The sequence below is a fragment of the Hevea brasiliensis genome, chromosome 11, assembly GCF_030052815.1.
Source record: "Hevea brasiliensis isolate MT/VB/25A 57/8 chromosome 11, ASM3005281v1, whole genome shotgun sequence".
Classification (NCBI taxonomy): Eukaryota; Viridiplantae; Streptophyta; class Magnoliopsida; order Malpighiales; family Euphorbiaceae; genus Hevea; species Hevea brasiliensis.
In genome coordinates this window covers 61262202-61282070 of record NC_079503.1, presented here as the reverse complement: position 1 = coordinate 61282070, position 19869 = coordinate 61262202, and positions in this window count along the sequence as shown.

Here is a 19869-nt window from a genome sequence, read left to right as displayed (position 1 = left end):
TTGATTTTGAGAAAAGTTTCAAGGCAGCATTTCTCAAATAAGGAAGTGAGGCATATTAGTTGGGAGAAATTAAATGTCGATGGAGCGCTTAAAGGTATTTATAGGCATGCTGATATGGGTGGACTAATTAGAAATTCCCATGGGCAGTGGTGTGATGGTTTTGCTTCTTTTGTTGGTTTCTTGTTCAGTTTTAAATGCTGAGTTGTGCTCAACTTTGGAAGGGCTGAATTTGGCTCGAAGAAAAGGTTGTAAGAAGCTTGTTGTTGAATGTAACAATTTGGAAGTAATTTCTATGTTAAAGGATAACATGGACCCTCCTACATTCTCTTCTTCGCTTATTTCTAGTATTCTGGATCTTGCTCAAACAGATTGAGAGTTGGAATTTAGGCACATTTATAGGAAGCTAATAAATGTACAGATTGGCTAGCTCAATGGGCTGTCTCTTTAGATCAAAGTGTGTTTAATCTTTTGCAGCCTCCTACTGGTTTGAATCAGTGGCTTTTGCATGATCATTTAAAAGTGTCCTATTCTCGGGCTGTTGTTGCTAGTGTTTAGAGCTTTGGCTCTTTCTTATATCTACCAAAAACGAAAATTATGGGAAACTCATCATACTCATTAGAAATTAAAAAAAAATATATATAAAAATTATGTGTGTGATTATAATAATTATAATATTTATTTAAATATAAGTAAAATAATTATAATAATATTTATATGTACATTTAACACGCCTTGTGTTCTATAAGTGCAAGTAGAAAAGTCTCTTGGTTTTGCTGTTCACCAATAATTATATGACTTAGTTGCGTTTATAAAAAAGGCTGCAATTATTGCTAAATTTTTATATTTAAATTTAAAATGTTAATAATTTTAAAAATGATTTCAACTAAAATATTTCTCTTAATTTAAAAAAGAAATGACAGCAAATTAAACAATACGATGGCCATATAAATTTTGTATATCATTAATTAACCTTATAGACCGAAGAAAATGCAAAGATGTATTGTTCACAAATTAAGAACATTAATAACGTTGCCTCTTTTGTAGATATGGAATGATGGATTTGAATTAGTTAATTATCACTCTGATGCTTAAATCAGTAACAAAAATTAGAATGCGAATGAATAGAATTAATTAGATTAGCATGCATAACTGATGGCCCTTATATAGGTTTTGGTTTAGATTCATGTTAGGAGTAGGGAGTAGGAGTTTGTGATTGAGCGGGATTAGAAGTCCACTTTGTCTGAGAGTCCTCAATAAATGGGACTTTAATTATGGTGATTATCTCAAAATTCTTATCCTTTAAGTGATCCAAGTATCTAGGGATATACTTTGACAAGTAAATCTTTATCTGAGTGTCTGAAATACCCTCTGTGAATATATCCTGGTTACCTTATGGTTACTCAATCCAAATTATGGGTTTAGGTGCATATTACTCATTTATCTATTATTCGCCTTCAAATACTACTTTGGCAGTTGAAACATCAATTAATTACAAAATTTGAAGAGTGAAGAGACAAGCTATTAAGAGACAAGCTATCTAATTAATCCAGCTAATAATTAATTTATCTTGAACATTGGACTCAATTTTCAAAAGTAAACTCAACCTTCCAATAATGAAAATTTGATTAGATATAATAGGCTCCCTAACCACTATTATTATTATTACTATATAATTAATATTATTGCTATGATGTTATTTTAATAACATATTATATTAATTGAAATTAATAATAAATACTTAAATATAAACATACACGAAATAATTATAAATTATAATTTTTAAAAATTACTATTACATAAAAGTGATTAATTGATCATAATGAAATTTATTTAAAAATTCTTTTAATACCTTATGATCATAAAAATTTAGAATACTATATTTATTATAGATTAAATTTAATAGTTGATTCAATTTGTTTAGTCATTTGTTGAGCAATCTAAGCACCAATGCTTTATATGTCAAATGCAATTGGAGTCACTTCTTATGCTGAAGGTGACTCAGTGTCTTGTGCTTTTTGCTTATTGAGTTTAGCTTCATCAACTACTGCATTAGGGTCAGACCCTGTGGCTTCGTTTTCATAGTAAATCTTTGTTTTGGGCATGATATCCAAAACTCTGGTGTGATAATTTCAAACTAAAAGTGAATGAAGAGAGAAGAAAGTAGAAATAGGTCCAACTAGACGTGTCAAAAACTGTTCCATTGGTAAATTGATTTTACTCAATTTGAGCATATCAAAAGCAAATATGGCCTTTTTCACAAGTGTGTGTTAGATTGCAAGCATACTAGGGATGCATATAATCCCATTTGTAAATGTGTTTGTGTCGGTCTGACTTCTAATCAAAACAATTGGCAGGAAATAAAGAACCAAAATTTCCCTTCGATTGTAACACCCTCCCGATAACCACTCCGTACATCCTACTGTTCCGGTGACCGGTGTCGGTCCGGACAGCTAGAATATCCGAAAAAATATTTAAACTAAAGTCAGGAACCATAATTAACTCAAATATTAATAAGAAAAATTTAGTAAAAATTTTAGAAATAAAATACAATCAAGTCAAACGAGGCGGTGCCCAAGCGATAGGTAACCAGAGGTAAGTTGCGGTTCTCGCAACGAGGAGCCCTATACCCGGGGGAAAAATTATAAAATAATTTTTGGGACTCCAGAGAAGGGTTATTGAGGTTCCCATGGCATTAGAATGCCAAGAAAATACTTAGAAAAAATTTTCAATCGGTACAGACAATTTTGACCCGTTAAGCCAAACGGAGGGCATTTTGGTCATTTCGCCTTCAGAGGTGATTTTTGGCCTACTTGTCCAGTTGAGTAAATAATTAATATGACATAAAATATGAAGAAACATTACTAGAAATTAAATTGAACTTGAGTAGTGGAGGAAAGAAAAGAAAATGAGGAAAAGGGGCATTTATGACATCATGGTGATGTCATTAAGAAAATTTTGACCAATCACACTTAAGCCATTGTTTGACTAACTATTAAAAGAGATTAAAGAAGACCAAAATAACACAAATTGCAGCAGCTACCTCCCTCCCCAAAGGCCAGCCGAAACTGCCCTAGACACCTCCATGGATTTTTTTTCAATCAAGCTCAATCTCTCCCTTTCTTACACCATTAAACCCTAACCCCTTTCATTAAACCTTGACCATATCACTTGGAGAAGCTCTTGGCAGCCAAGAAGAAGAAGTAAAGTGAGGTTTAGGGGCTTGGAAAATTCTGCCCATTCAAGGTTAGTGCATATATGTAATTAAAGTTCATTAATTCCATGATTTAGGCTTGTAATGAATTAGAAATTGTGAAATAATGAAACAAATTCAATGTATATCTCCACCAAAGAATTCGGCAGCCCTAATAGAGGAATGGTTTTGGATGTTTTTAATGGACTTAGCATGAATTGGAGGTTATGTTTAAGCTATATACCTATATAGATGTTGAACTAGGGTGCTAATTGAGGTTTATGGGTAAATTGCATTGGATATTAGGGTTTTGAGGCATGAAAAATTGACTTGACTTACTAAACTGTTAAAGAACAATCTAATGGTCAATAAGTGACCATTTGAGGTATGTTGAATACAATTTGGACTGAAAAATGATATGGCAAAGTCAAGGTATAAACTGCCCTAGGACAGCAGCATAGGGATTGAAAATTCAGTCCCTTTGCACTGCCATAACTTGGGCTGTGTTAGTCCAATTGAAGTTTGGCTAATTGGACATGAAACTAGGCTTATAATGGCACATTTTTTCTGAAGAAACCATGCCCAAAAGACCAAAGCAAGAGGACCAAAACTTGGCCCCAATCCGGATACCCTGCAGCTGGTTCTGCAGAATTGACCAAATGAACAGTAACTGTTCATTTGGCCATAACTCACTGTAGATTTGGTCAATTGACCTGACATTTTTACAGCAATAAGTTAAGACATAGACAAACAACTTTCATGAAGGAACCTACCCCAAATTATGGCTAGAACCTAACCCAAATGGCTATGGAAGTCACTGTTCATGCTACTGTAGATATGGTATTTTTTGCAGAATGCAAATCCGGCCAGCCTGGGTTTTTGGGTCATATCTGGAGCTACAAAACTCCAAATGGAGTGATTCAAAAAAGGAAATTCAACTAGACAAAATAAGGAACAACTTTCATGTTTTACATTTCTTCAAATTCCCACAGTAACAGTGTCCAATGGAACAGTGAAGTTGACTCACCAAAACTGAAAATTCTGCTTGTGTGGGTTTACACTTTGAAATGGTATTAACACTTAATGCCAACAAGTTTTAAACACCAAATGTGGTATGTTGGGAGTGCCAAAGTCAATGTACACATTTTTATTTTAAAAGTCAACATTTTTGTTGACCAATGATGAATAGTGACACCAAAAATTTGAAATTCACAAATTGAAGAATTTAAAAGTTTCAAATGCCCTAGTATACCTAACAAGATTGGTTTGGATAGTTTGGCATGCCAATAGGGTTCAGTTAGCAGTACTGCACATGGCAATATGCCATTCCGTGATTTCATGGCTTTTAGCCATTCTGACTTTGTATTGAGACTTGGCCTTGTGAATGATATTATTCTGACTTGTTAGTACATTTGCACACCGGGAGATGCATATGTAACCGATGGTGTGACGAGGTACTAGGTACCCAGTGCGGTTTACCGTTATCGATCCGATCGTCTAGTGTAGGTTGCTTGGGGCAACCAAATGAATAAAAGTGAACAAAGTTAATGAAATAATGAATATACCAACACCAAACAAAGAAAGCATACACATTCTATATACATTTATTTTCTTGCTATTTTCTTTTATTATATTATTGCACCACTAAGCATTATTGCTTAGCGCATTGCTTTTGCCACGCGTAGGTACTGGAGATCCTGATCGTGAGCCCAGTAGACCGCAGACTGGGTGAGTTCATCCTGTAGATCTGCACAGTGTCCGTGTCACCTCACTACCTGCAGTGCATTGGTAGGGCACTAGGTGTCATTTTGTCATTTTGATATTTTGTAGCAGATTTTTACTTTCTCATATGTATTTGAACTCATGTAATATATTTTGATGTTCATGTAAATAATGAAAGTTATGACTATGAATGCAAAAAAATTTGAGCATATATTTATCGCTTGTATATGAGAAATGGATGTTTGAGAAATGAAAAGATTATTGAGAATTGAAATTGAGAAATATTGTTGAGATTTTGGAATTTTGGAGTTTGAGATGATGAAATACAAATATTGGAAGTGTTTTTAACAGGTTCCGAAGAATTGTTTTCTCCATTTTTAGCCGGTACTCCGCCGGATTTTCTTTAAAATCTTCGGAACCTCAAATGAATAATGCTTTTGATAAATGGTTAAAATAAATCATATTTCATAAATTAACTTCAAAAGCATGATATAAATGAATTGAGGAATATTAGAGTGTGCCAGTACACCGTGTGGCATTACTTACTCGTGTCTTGTACGGGTAAGGGGTGTCACATTTAGTGGTATCAGAGCACGGTTTAGGCGTTTCTGGGCCTAGATTGAGTCCATACCATGCATTGCATTTTGTAAGAGTCGAGGTGACACTAACGCAGATCTGTTTATCTTTCTTATTTTGAATAGGATATGGATCCTTCATCTCAGAGAGCCGTTGAGGAGGAAGTGGAGAGTCATGCTCCACCTGCAGAGGCCCGGAGGCATGAGAGAATCTGCTCCGCCAGCTCAAGCAGAGCTTGCTCAGCCTCCACAGGCCATGTTCCAACAAATGGCCGACTTCTTTAGACAAATGGCCGGGGTAATGCCAGCACCACCACCACCACCAGCTCCACAGCAGAAATCACACCTGGAAAGACTAAGGAAGTTTGGAGCTGTGGACTTCTATGGCAAGAGAGAAGATGACTCTGTTGCAGCCGAGAATTGGTTGAACAGAACAGGCAGAGTCCTAAAACAACTCCACTGCACTCCAGAGCAAAACCTGGAAGCTGCCATCTCTTTGCTGCAAGATGATGCATATGAGTGGTGGGACACTGTGTCCAGTGAAGTGCAGCCAGAAGCTGTAACTTGGGATTTCTTTCTTTCAGAATTTAAGAAGAAGTATGTGGGTACTGTATACCTGGAAGAGAGAAGGAGAGAGTTCATTAATCTGAGGCAGAGGCAGTGGTCAGTGGCCGAATACGAGAAGGAATTTGTCCGATTAAGCCGCTACGGAAGGGAGATAGTCCCCAATGAAGCTGAAAGGTGCAAGAGATTTGAAGAGGGACTGAATGACAATATCAAGATACAGCTCACTGCCTTGGGAATCACAGAATTTAGCAAGCTAGTGGAAGCAGCAATAAGGGTAGAAAAAGTGAGAATCAGTGAGCAGACCAGAAGGGAGAGACAGCAGAAGAGGGGACCCGGTCAGTCTAGCTCAGCTCCTGCATTTGGAAAGAAGTTCAAGGGTCCTCCTGCACAGAGTTCGGGTCAACCACATGGTCAGGGTCAGTCTCAGGGGCCCAGGCCACAGTTCACCCCTAGGAGAGGTCAGTCCACACCATCAGTGGGCAGCTCTCCAGGGATGGGGTTCAGGGGACCAGCCCCAACATCTTCTGCATGTCCACACTGCCTTAAATGGCACAAGAGGGAGTGTTGGAGAGTAACTGGTGCCTGTTTGAGATGTGGGTCGACAGAACATCAACTGAAAAACTGTCCACGCAGAACTACTACAGCTGCTCCAACACAAGCAGACAGACCTGCTCCTGCACCACCAAGGGGTAGAAGGTCTGGTAAATCCGAAGCTGTGGGACCATCTCAGAGGCCTGCATCTGAGCCAGTAGAGAGGCCAGATAACAGACCACCTGCCAGAAATTATGCCTTGAGAGCTCAGGAGGAGCAAGATGCCCCGGACGTCATCAGGGGTACGTTCTCCCTCTACAATACTCCTGTGCATTTATTGGTGGATCCAGGATCCACACATTCCTACATTTGCATCAACTTACCTGTAGAAAGGGGGATACTAGTAGGGGAGAGTGACCAAGACATTCTGGTCACTAATCCATTGGGCCATAGTGTAGTGGTGAATAAGGTATACAAAGGTTGCCCGTTAAGGATTCAAGGGTATGAATTCTCGGCAGACCTAATTGAGTTGCCCTTTCACGAGTTTGACGTGATTTTGGGAATGGACTGGTTATCACGTCATCAGGCAATAGTTGATTGCAAATTGAAGAGAATTTCTTTAAAAACTCCTGAGGGTAATGAGATCACTATTATGGGGGAAAGGACAGATTTTCTATCCAATGTCATCTCAGCCACAGTTGCAAGAAGAATGATGAGAAAAGGCTGTGAAGCCTACCTAGCACATGTGGTGGATACTAGGCAGGCTAAGCCAAACTTGAGTGACATACCCACAGTGAGAGACTTCCCAGAAGTATTTCCTGAAGAGTTGCCTGGTTTGCCACCAGAAAGGGAAGTCGAATTTGCTATTGAGACACTGTCGGGTATAGCACCCATTTCCATTGCTCCTTATAGGATGGCACCTACTGAATTGAGGGAGTTGAAAACTCAGTTGCAAGAGTTGCTTGATAAGGGGTTTATATGCCCCAGTGTGTCACCATGTGGAGCTCAAGGTCTTTGTTTGTGAAAAGAAGGATGGGACTTTGAGGCTTTGTATTGATTCTTGGCGGTTGAATAAAGTGACGTGAAGAACAAATATCCGTTGCCTAGAATTGATGATCTGTTTGATCGGTTGAAGGGAGCAGAGTATTTTCTAAGATTGATCTCGGATCGGAGTATCATCGGTGAGGGTGAAAGATGTAGATGTGCCCAAGGCGCATTCGGGACCGGTATGGGCATTATGAGTTTACGGTGATGCCCTTTGGCCTAACAAATGCACCGGCGTTCATGGACCTTATGAACCGTATCTTCCATCCATACCTAGATCGCCGTAGTGGTTTTTATTGATGACATTACGGTGTACTCCAAGACCGGGGAAGAACATGATGAACATTTGAGGATTATTACGCAAACCTGCGGGAAAAGAAGCTGTATGCTAAGTTGTCCAAGTGTGACTTTTGGCTGAATGAGATTGCATTCCTTGGACACATAGTGTCAGCTGATGGGATTAGGGTGGATCCCAAGAAAATAGAAGCAGTGATGGAATGGAAGCCTCCCAGGAAAACAACTGAGGTCGAAAGCTTCTTGGGGCTAGTGGGTATTCTGAAGATTTGTGAAGGATTTTCCTAATATTGCTCCAATGACCAAGTTGTTACACAAGAATGTCAGATTTGACTGGAATGACAAGTGTCAGACCAGTTTTGAGAAGTTGAAGGCTATGTTGACAGAGGCACCCGTGTTAACACAGCCAGTGTCAGGAAAGGACTTCGTGGTCTACAGTGATGCCTCTCATAATGGGTTAGGGTGTGTATTGATGCAAGAGTGGAAGGTGGTCGCTTATGCTTCCAGACAGCTAAGACCACATGAACAGAACTACCCTACCCATGATCTAGAACTTGCAGCAATTATCTTCGCACTGAAGATATGGAGGCATTACTTGTATGGTGAAAAGTGCTACATTTACACAGACCACAAAAGCCTGAAATATTTGCCAACCCAGAAGGAGCTCAACCTTGAAGCAGAGCGATGGATTGAGTTCCTAAAGGATTATGATGTGTAATTGACTACCATCACGGGAAGGCAAATGTAGTTCTTGATGCTTTGAGCGAAAAGTCCATCAGCTTTGAGATCATTGAATGCCCGTCTAACCTTGATTCGAGATGGAGCTATTTTGGCTGAGTTGCAAGTGAGGCCAAACCTGCTATAGCAGATACTAGATGGGCAAAAGGCAGATGAAAAGTTAATGGCTATTATGAGCAAGATCTCAAAGGGAAAAGCAACTGACTATGGGGTGAAAGCTGATGGGTGTCTATACTACAAAGAAAGACTATGTGTACCAGATGATGGGGAATTGAAAGCCAATATTCTAAAAGAGGCACACACTAGTGTATATGCTATGCACCCAGGAAGTACAAAGATGTATCATGATCTGAAGCTTCAGTATTGGTGGCCTGGTATGAAGAAAGACATAGCTGACTATGTGACTAAATGTTTGACATGTCAGCAAGTTAAGGCAAAACATCAAGTTCCATCGGGTTTGCTACAGCCGATACGCATACCTGAATGGAAATGGGATCGGGTCACCATGGATTTTGTAAGTGGTCTACCTCTCACCCGGAAGAAACATGATGCAGCATGGGTGATAGTTGATAGATTGACAAAGTCAGCACACTTTCTGCCAGTTAGGACTGACTACTCACTAGAGAGGTTAGCAGAATTGTATATCAGTGAGATAGTTAGACTGCATGGAATTCCACTTTCCATCATATCTGATCGAGACCCAAGGTTTACATCGAGATTTTGGAAGAAGTTGCATGAATCCTTGGGTACACAACTCCATTTCAGCACAGCTTTCCATCCTCAGACGGATGGGCAATCTGAAAGAGTAATCCAGGTAAATAATTGAAACCAATGAAATTGATACAAATATTGAATTGAAATGATAACAATAACGTGAAATACTTGTCAGGTCCTTGAGGATATGCTGAGGAGTTGTGTCATTGAGTTTGAGGAAAGTTGGGATAAATACCTCCCACTGGCAGAATTTGCATACAACAATAGCTACCAAGCTAGTATCCAAATGGCTCCGTATGAAGCACTGTATGGGAGAAAATGTAGAACTCCAGTGTGCTGGACTGAAATGGGCGAAGACAAACTGGTAGGGTCAGACCTGGTAAAACAGGCTGAGGAGAAGGTGAAATCAATCAAAGCCAACTTGAAGGTTGCCTCAGACAGACAGAAATCCTATGCTGTAACACCCTCCCGGTAACCACTCCGTACATCCTACTGTTTCGGTGACCGGTGTCGGTCCGGACAGCTAGAACGTCCGGAAAAATATTTAAACTAAAGTCAGGAACCATAATTAACTCAAATATTAATAAGAAACACTTAGTAAAAATTTTAGAAATAAAATACAACCAAGCAAAACGAGCCGGTGCCCAAGCGATGGGTAATCGGAGGGAAGTTGCGGTTCTCGCAACGAGGAGCCCTAGACCCGGGGGAAAAATTATAAAATAATTTTTGGGACTCCAGAGAAGGGTAATTGGGGTTCTCATGGCATTAGAATGCCAAGAAAATACCTAGAAAAATTTTTCAATCGGTACAGACAATTTTGACCCGTTAAGCCAAACGGAGGGCATTTTGGTCATTTCGCCTTCAGAGGTGATTTTTGGCCGACTTGTCCAGTTGAGTAAATAATTAATATGACATAAAATATGAATTAATGTTGATTAAAAATTTATTAAAAATGAGAAATTAAAATAAGAAAACAAAAGTAAGTAAATGGGAATTATGATGTCATTAAGAAAAACTATGACCAATCAAAATTTAGCCATTATTTGACTAACTAATAAAGAGATAAAAGAAGACCTAAACAATTAAAAAACCAGCTGCTTTCTTCTTCTTCTTCTTCCTTAAAAACATGATCCTCTCTTCTTCCTCCCTCCATGAAAATTTTCTTTCATTACCTCCATTTCCCATGAGTTTCCACCACTAAACCCTAACCCCTTTCATTAAACCTTGACCATATCACTTGGAGAAGCTTTTGGCAGCCAAGGAAAGGAAGAAAAGTGAGGTTTAGGGCTTTGGAAATTCTGCCCAAACAAGGTTAGTGCATTTATACCCATTAAACTCTTTATTTCCATGATTTTGGACTTGAACTTAGTAAGATTTATAGTTTAAATGAACAAAAAACCTATGGGTATGAACACTTCAATTTCGGCAGCCCTAAGAAGAAACAATAAGAGAGTGTTTTGAATGTTTTTTTTATGGACTTAGCATGAGTTGGAGATTGTATTTAAGTTATATATTTACATAGATGTTGAACTAGGGTGCTAATGGAGGGTTATGGGTAAATTGCCTTGGATACTAGGGTTTTGAAGCATGAAAAAGTGACTTGGCTGACCAACCTATTAAAGAACACTCTAATGGTCAATAAGTGACCATTTTGGATATGTTGACCATAAATGGGACTGAAAAATGGTGGGGCAAAGTCAAGGTATAAACTGCCCTATGACAGCAGCATAGGGACTGAAAATTCAGTCTCTTTGCACTGCCATAACTTGGGCTGTGTTAGTCCAATTGATGTTTGGCCAATTGGACATGAAACTAGGCTTATAATGGCATATTTTTGCTGAAGAAACCATGCCCAAAGGACCAAAGTAAGAGGACCAAAACTTGGCCCCAATCCGGAACCTTGAAATTTCTCTGCAGAATTGACCAAATGAACAGTAACTATTCATTTGGCCATAACTCACTGTAGATTTGGTCAATTGGCCTGAAAGTTTTACAGCAACAAGTTAAGACATAGACAAACAACTTTCATGAAGGAACCTACCCCAAATTATGGCCAGAACCCATTCAACCAAGTGACTCAAGTTACTGTTCATGCACTGTAGATATGGTAAATTTCTGCAGAATGCATATCCGGACAGCTTGGGTTTTTGAGCCATATCTGGAGCTACAAAACTCCAAATGGAGTGATTCAAAAAAGGAAATTCAACTAGACAAAATAAGGAACAACTTTCATGTTTTACATTTCTTCAAATTCCAACAGTAACAGTGTCCAATAGAACAGTAAAGTTGACTCACCAAAACTGAAATTTTCTGCTTGTGTGGGTTACATTTTGAAATGGTATTAACACTTAATGCCAACAAGTTTTAAACACCAAATGTGGTATGTTGGGAGTGCCAAAGGCAATGTACACATTTTTATTCCAAAAGTCAACATTTTTGTTGACCAATGATGAATAGTGACACCAAAAAGTTGAAATTCACAAATTGACAAATTTAAGAGTTTCAAATGCCTAGTATACCTAACAAGATTGGTTTGGATAGTTTGGCATGCCAATAGGGTTCGATTAGCAAGATCGCACATGGCAAAAATGCCATTCTGTGATTTCATGGCTTTTAGCCATTCGACTTTGCATTGAGACTTGGCCTTGTGCACGATATTATTCTGACTTGTTAGTACATTGCCTGCCGGAGATGCATATGTGACCGATGGTGTGACGGCGAGGTACTAGGTACCCGGTGCGGTTACCGTTATCGATCCGATCGTCTAGTGTAGGTTACTTGGGCAACCAAATGAATAAAAGTGAACAACGTTAATGAAACAATGAATATATCAATACCAAACAAAGAAAGCATACACATTCTATACACATTTATTTTCTTGCTATTTTCTTTTATTATATTATTGCACCACTAAGCATTATTGCTTAGCGCGTTGCTTTTGCCACGCGTAGGTACTGGAGATCCCGATCGCGAGCCCGGTAGACCACTGGTGGGTGAGTCCATCCGGCAGTTCTGCTCAGTGTCCGTGTCACCTCGTCACCTGCAGTGCATTGGTAGGACACTAGATGTCATTTTGTCATTTTGTAATTAACTTTTTATTTTCTCATATGTATTTGGGATTTATGTAATGTATTTTGAGGTTCATGTAAATAATAAAGATTTATGGTCATGGATGGTATTAATTTGAGTATTTATTGGTTGTTTATATATGAGAACCCTGAGAAAGGGATGTTTTGAGAAATGAAAAGGTTGTTGAGACCTGAAATTGACAAATTATTGAGATATTGATATTGAGTTTTATTGATGATATTGGAGTTGAGAATGAATGAAATTGTATATTGGAAGTGTTTTTAACAGGTTCCGAAGAACTGTTTTCTCCATTTTTAGCCGGTACTCCGCCGGATTTTCTTTAAAATCTTCGGAACCTCAAATGAATAATACTTTTGATAAATGGTTAAAATAAATCAAATTTCATAAATTAACTTCAAAAGCATGACACAAATTAAGTAAGGTATATTAGAGTGTGCCAGTACACCGTGTGGCATTACTTACTCGGGTATACTGTACACAGGTAAGGGGTGTCACATTTAGTGGTATCAGAGCACGGTTTAGGCGTTTCTGGGCCTAGATTGAGTCCATACCATGCATTGCATTTTGTAAGAGTCGAGGTGACACTAACGCAGATCTGCTTATCTTTCTTATTTTGAATAGGATATGGATCCTTCATCTCAGAGAGCCGTTGAGGAGGAAGTGGAGAGTCATGCTCCACCTGCAGATGGCGAGGCTGGGGCATGAGAGAATCTGCTCCACCCGGCTCAGCGAGCACCTCGGCCTCCACAGGCCATGTTCCAACAAATGGCCGACTTCTTTAGACAAATGGCCGGAGTAATGCCACCACCACCACCACCACCAGCTCCACAGCAGAAATCACACTTGGAGAGGCTAAGAAAATTTGGAGCTGTAGACTTCTATGGTAAGAGAGAAGATGACTCATTGCAGTAGAAATTGGTTGAGCAGGCAGGCGAGTCTTGAAACAACTCCACTGCACTCGAGCAAAATCTAGAAGCTGCCATCTCTTTGCTACAAGATGATGCTTATGAGTGGTGGGACACGATGTCGATGAAGTGCAGCGTAAGTCAGAACTTGGGATTTCTTTCTCTCTGAATTCAAGAAGAAGTATGTGGGTACTGTATATTTGGAAGAGAGAAGAAGGGAATTCATTAACCTGAGGCAGAGACAATTGTCAGTGGCTGAATATGAGAAGGAATTCGTAAGATTAAGCCGTTATGGAAGGGAGATAGTCCCTAATGAAGCTGAAAGGTGCAAGAGATTTGAAGAGGGACTAAATGATAACATCAAGATCCAGCTCACTGCCTTGGGAATCACAGAATTTACCAAATTAGTGGAAGCGGCAATAAAGGTTGAAAAAGTAAGAATTAGTGAGTGGACTAGAAGAGAGAGACAGCAGAAGAGGGGACCGGGTCAGTCGAGTTCAGCTCCTGCATCAGGGAAGAAGTTCAAGGGTCCTCCTGCACAAAGTTCAGCTCAGCCACAGGGTCAGGGTCAGTCTCAGGGGCCCAGACCACAGTTCACCCCTAGGAGAGGTCAGTCCACACCATCAGTGGGCAGCTCTCCAGGGATGGGGTTCAGGGGACCAGCCCCAGCATCTTCTGCGTGTCCACACTGTCAGAAATGGCATAAGGGGGAGTGTTGGAGAGTGACTGGTGCTTGCTTGAGATGTGGGTCGACAGAACATCAACTGAGGAACTGCCCACGCAGAACTACTACAGCTGCTCCGACACAAGCAGACAGACCTGCCCCTGCACCACAGAGAGGTAGAAGGTCTGGTAAATCCGAAGCTGTGGGACCATCTCAGAGGCCCGCATCTGAGCCAGCAGAGAGGCCAGATAACAGACCACCTGCCAGAAATTATGCCTTGAGAGCTCAGGAGGAGCAAGATGCCCCGGACGTCATCAGGGGTACGTTCTCCCTCTACAATACTCCTGTGCATGCATTGGTGGATCCAGGATCCACTCATTCCTACATTTGCATCAACCTACCCGTAGAAAGGGGGATACTAGTAGGGGAGAGTGACCAAGACATTCTGGTCACTAATCCATTGGGCCACAGTGTAGTGGTGAACAAGGTATACAAGGGTTGCCCGTTAAGGATTCAGGGGTATGAATTCTTGGCAGACCTAATTGAGTTGCCCTTCCATGAGTTTGACGTGATATTGGGAATGGACTGGTTGTCACGTCATCAGGCAATAGTTGATTGCAAATTGAAGAGAATTTCTCTAAAAACTTCAGAGGGTAATGAGATCACAGTTGTGGGGGAAAGGACAGATTTCTTGTCCAATGTCATCTCAGCCACAATTGCAAGAAGAATGATGAGAAAAGGCTGTGAAGCCTACCTAGCACATGTGGTGGATACTAGGCAGGCTAAGCCAAACCTGAGTGACATACCCACAGTGAGAGACTTCCCAGAAGTATTTCCTGAAGTGTTGCCTGGTTTGCCACCAGAAAGGGAAGTCGAATTTGCTATTGAGACACTGCCGGGTACCGCACCCATTTTCCATTGCTCTTATAGGATGGCACCCACTGAATTGAGAGAGTTGAAAACTCAGTTGCAAGAGTTGCTTGATAAGGGGTTCATACGCCTGATGTGTCACCATGGGGAGCTCGGTCTTTGTTTGTGAAAAAGAAGGATGGGACATTGAGACTATGCATCGATTACCGGCAGTTGAATAAAGTGACTGTGAAGAACAAATATCCGTTGCCCAGGATTGATGATCTGTTTGATCAGTTGAAAGGAGCAGGAGTATTTTCTAAGATTGATCTCAGATCAGGGTATCATCAGCTGAGGGTGAAGGATGTAGATGTGCCAAAGACTGCATTCAGGACCCGATATGGGCATTATGAGTTCTTAGTGATGCCCTTTGGCTTAACAAATGCACCAGCGGCATTCATGGACCTTATGAATCGTATCTTCCACCCACACCTAGATCGGTTCGTAGTGGTCTTTATTGATGATATTTTGGTGTATTCCAAGACCAGGGAAGAACATGATGAGCATTTGAGGATTGTTCTGCAAACCCTGAGAGAAAAGAAGCTGTATGCTAAGTTGTCCAAGTGTGACTTTTGGCTGAATGAGATTGCATTCCTTGGACACATAGTGTCAGCTGATGGGATTAGGGTGGATCCCAAGAAAATAGAAGCAGTGATGGAATGGAAGCCTCCCAGAAATACAACTGAGGTCAGAAGTTTCTTGGGGCTAGCTAGGTATTACAGGAGATTTATGAAGGGATTTTCCCTAATAGCTGCTCCAATGACCAAGTTGTTACACAAGAATGTAAGATTTGACTGGAATGACAAGTGTCAGACCAGTTTTGAGAAATTGAAGGCTATGTTGACAGAGGCACCAGTGTTAACACAGCCAGTGTCCGGAAAGGACTTTGTGGTGTATAGTGATGCCTCACATAATGGGTTAGGGTGTGTATTGATGCAAGAGGGGAAGGTGGTCGCCTATGCCTCCGAGCGATTGAGGCCACACGAGCGAACTACCCTACCCATGATCTAGAGCTTACAATTATCTTCGATCTTGAAGATATGGAGGCATTACTTGTATGGTGAAAAGTGCTACATTTACAGACCACAAGAGCACAAATACTTGCCAACCCAGAAGGAGCTCAACCTTAGACAAAGGCGATGGATTGAGTTCCTAAAGGATTATGATTGTGTAATTGACTACCATCCTGGGAAGGCAAATGTAGTTGCTGATGCTTTGAGCAGAAAGTCCATCATAGCTTTGAGATCATTGAATGCCCGTCTAACCTTGATTCGAGATGGAGCTATTTTGGCTGAGTTGCAAGTGAGGCCAAACCTGCTACAGCAGATACTAGATGGACAGAAGGTAGATGAGAAGCTAATGGCTATCATGAGCAAAATCCCGAGGAAAAGCGGTGACTATGAGGTGAAAGCAGGCAGTGTCCGCACTACAAAGGAAGACTGTGTGTACGGATAACGGGAATTGAAAGCCGGTATTCTAATTGAGGCACACACTAGTATATATGCTATGCACCCTGGAAGTACTAAGATGTATAATGATCTGAAGCTCCAATATTGGTGGCACGGTATGAAGAAGGACATAGGCGACTACGTGACTAAATGCTTGACATGTCGACAAGTCAAGGCGAACATCAAGTTCCATCGGGTTTGCTACGACCTATACTACGAATGGAAATGGGATCGGTCACCATGGATTTTGTAAGTGGGCTACCTCTCACCCGGAAGAAACATGATGCAGCATGGGTGATAGTTGATAGATTGACAAAGTCAGCACACTTTCTGCCAGTTAGGACTGACTACTCACTAGAGAGGTTAGCAGAATTGTATATCAGTGAGATAGTTAGACTGCATGGAATTCCACTTTCCATCATATCTGATCGAGACCCAAGGTTTACATCGAGATTCTGGAAGAAGTTGCATGAATCCTTGGGTACACAACTCCATTTCAGCACAGCTTTCCATCCTCAGACGGATGGGCAATCCGAAAGAGTAATCCAAGTAAACAATTGAAACCCATGAAATTGATACAAATATTGAATTGAAATGATAACAATAACGTGAAATACTTGTCAGGTCCTTGAGGATATGCTGAGGAGTTGTGTCATTGAGTTTGAGGGAAGTTGGGATAGATATCTTCCACTGGCAGAATTCGCATACAACAATAGCTACCAAGCTAGTATCCAAATGGCTCCGTATGAAGCACTGTATGGGAGAAAATGTAGAACTCCAGTGTGCTGGACTGAATTGGGCGAAGATAAACTGGTAGGGCCAGACCTGGTGAAACAGACTGAGGACAAAGTAAAATTGATCAAAGCCAACTTGAAGGTTGCCTCAGACAGACAGAAATCTTATGCCGACCTGAAGAGAAAAGAAATAGAATATGTGGTTGGCGACAAGGTGTTCCTCAAGGTGTCACCATGGAAGAAAGTATTGAGGTTTGGAAGGAAAGGTAAGTTAAGCCCTAGGTTCATTGGCCCATATGAAGTCATTGAACGTGTGGGTCCAGTAGCCTATAGGCTAGCTTTACCACCAGAGCTGGACAAGATCCATAATGTGTTTCACGTATCCATGCTCAGGAGATACCGCTCAGATCCTTCACATGTCATCTCCAGAGAAGAAATTGAAATACGGCCGGATTTGACATATGAAGAAGAACCTCTACGGATCTTGGCTCGGGAAGTGAAAGAGTTGAGAAACAAGCAAATTCCATTGGTGAAAGTGCTTTGGAGGCACCACAACACCGAGGAGGCAACTTGGGAAAGTGAAGAGTCGATGAGGCAACAGTTCCCTCAACTGTTTGCATCAGGTAAATTTCGAGGACGAAATTTAAATTAGAGGGGAAGAGTTGTAACACCCTCCCGGTAACCACTCCGTACATCCTACTGTTCCGGTGACCGGTGTCGGTCCGGACAGCTAGAACGTCCGGAAAAATATTTAAACTAAAGTTAGGAACCATAATTAACTCAAATATTAATAAGAAACACTTAGTAAAAATTTTAGAAATAAAATACAACCAAGCAAAACGAGCCGGTGCCCAAGCGATGGGTAACCGGAGGGAAGTTGCGGTTCTCGCAACGAGGAGCCCTAGACCCGGGGGAAAAATTATAAAATAATTTTTGGGACTCCAGAGAAGGGTAATTGAGGTTCCCATGGCATTAGAATGCCAAGAAAATACCTAGAAAAATTTTTCAATCGGTACAGACAATTTTGACCCGTTAAGCCAAACGGAGGGCATTTTGGTCATTTCGCCTTCAGAGGTGATTTTTGGCCGACTTGTCCAGTTGAGTAAATAATTAATATGATATAAAATATGAATTAATGTTGATGAAAAATTTATTAAAAATGAGAAATGAAAATAAGAAAACAAAAGTAAGAAGAAAAGTAAGTAAATGGGAATTATGATGTCATTAAGAAAAACTATGACCAATCAAAATTTAGCCATTATTTGACTAACTAATAAAGAGATAAAAGAAGACCTAAACAATTAAAAAACCAGCTGCTTTCTTCTTCTTCTTCTTCCTTAAAAACGTGATCCTCTCTTCTTCCTCCCTCCATGAAAATTTTCTTTCATTACCTCCATTTCCCATGAGTTTCCACCACTAAACCCTAACCCCTTTCATTAAACCTTGACCATATCACTTGGAGAAGCTTTTGGCAGCCAAGGAAAGGAAGAAAAGTGAGGTTTAGGGCTTTGGAAATTCTGCCCAAACAAGGTTAGTGCATTTATACCCATTAAACTCTTTATTTCCATGATTTTGGACTTGAACTTAGTAAGATTTGTAGTTTAAATGAACAAAAAACCTATGGGTATGAACACTTCAATTTCGGCAGCCCTAAGAAGAAACAATAAGGGAGTGTTTTGAATGTTTTTTTATGGACTTAGCATGAGTTGGAGATTGTATTTAAGTTATATATTTACATAGATGTTGAACTAGGGTGCTAATGGAGGGTTATGGGTAAATTGCCTTGGATACTAGGGTTTTGAAGCATGAAAAAGTGACTTGGCTGACCAACCTATTAAAGAACATTCTAATGATCAATAAGTGACCATTTTGGATATGTTGACCATAAATGGGACTGAAAAATGGTGGGGCAAAGTCAAGGTATAAACTGCCTTAGGACAGCAGCATAGGGACTGAAAATTTAGTCCCTTTGCACTGCCATAACTTGGGCTGTGTTAGTCCAATTGATGTTTGGCCAATTGGACATGAAACTAGGCTTATAATGGCACATTTTTGCTGAAGAAACCATGCCCAAAAGACCAAAGCAAGAGGACCAAAACTTGGCCCCAATCCGGATACCCTGCAGCTGGTTCTACAGAATTGACCAAATGAACAGTAACTATTCATTTGGCCATAACTCACTGTAGATTTGGTCAATTGACCTGAAAGTTTTACAGCAACAAGTTAAGACATAGACAAACAACTTTCATGAAGGAACCTACCCCAAATTATGGCCAGAACCTAACCCAAATGGCTATGGCAGTCACTGTTCATGCTACTGCAGATATGGTATTTTCTGCAGAATGCAAATCCGGCCAGCCTGGGTTTTTGGGTCATATCTGGAGCTACAAAACTCCAAATGGAGTGATTCAAAAAAGGAAATTCAACTAGACAAAATAAGAAACAACTTTCATGTTTTATATTTCTTCAAATTCCCACAGTAACAGTGTCCAATGGAACAGTGAAGTTGACTCACCAAAACTGAAAATTCTGCTTGTGTGGGTTTACACTTTGAAATGGTATTAACACTTAATGCCAACAAGTTTTAAACACCAAATGTGGTATGTTGGGAGTGCCAAAGTCAATGTACACATTTTTATTCTAAAAGTCAACATTTTTGTTGACCAATGATGAATAGTGACACCAAAAATTTGAAATTCACAAATTGAAGAATTTAAAAGTTTCAAATGCCCTAGTATACCTAA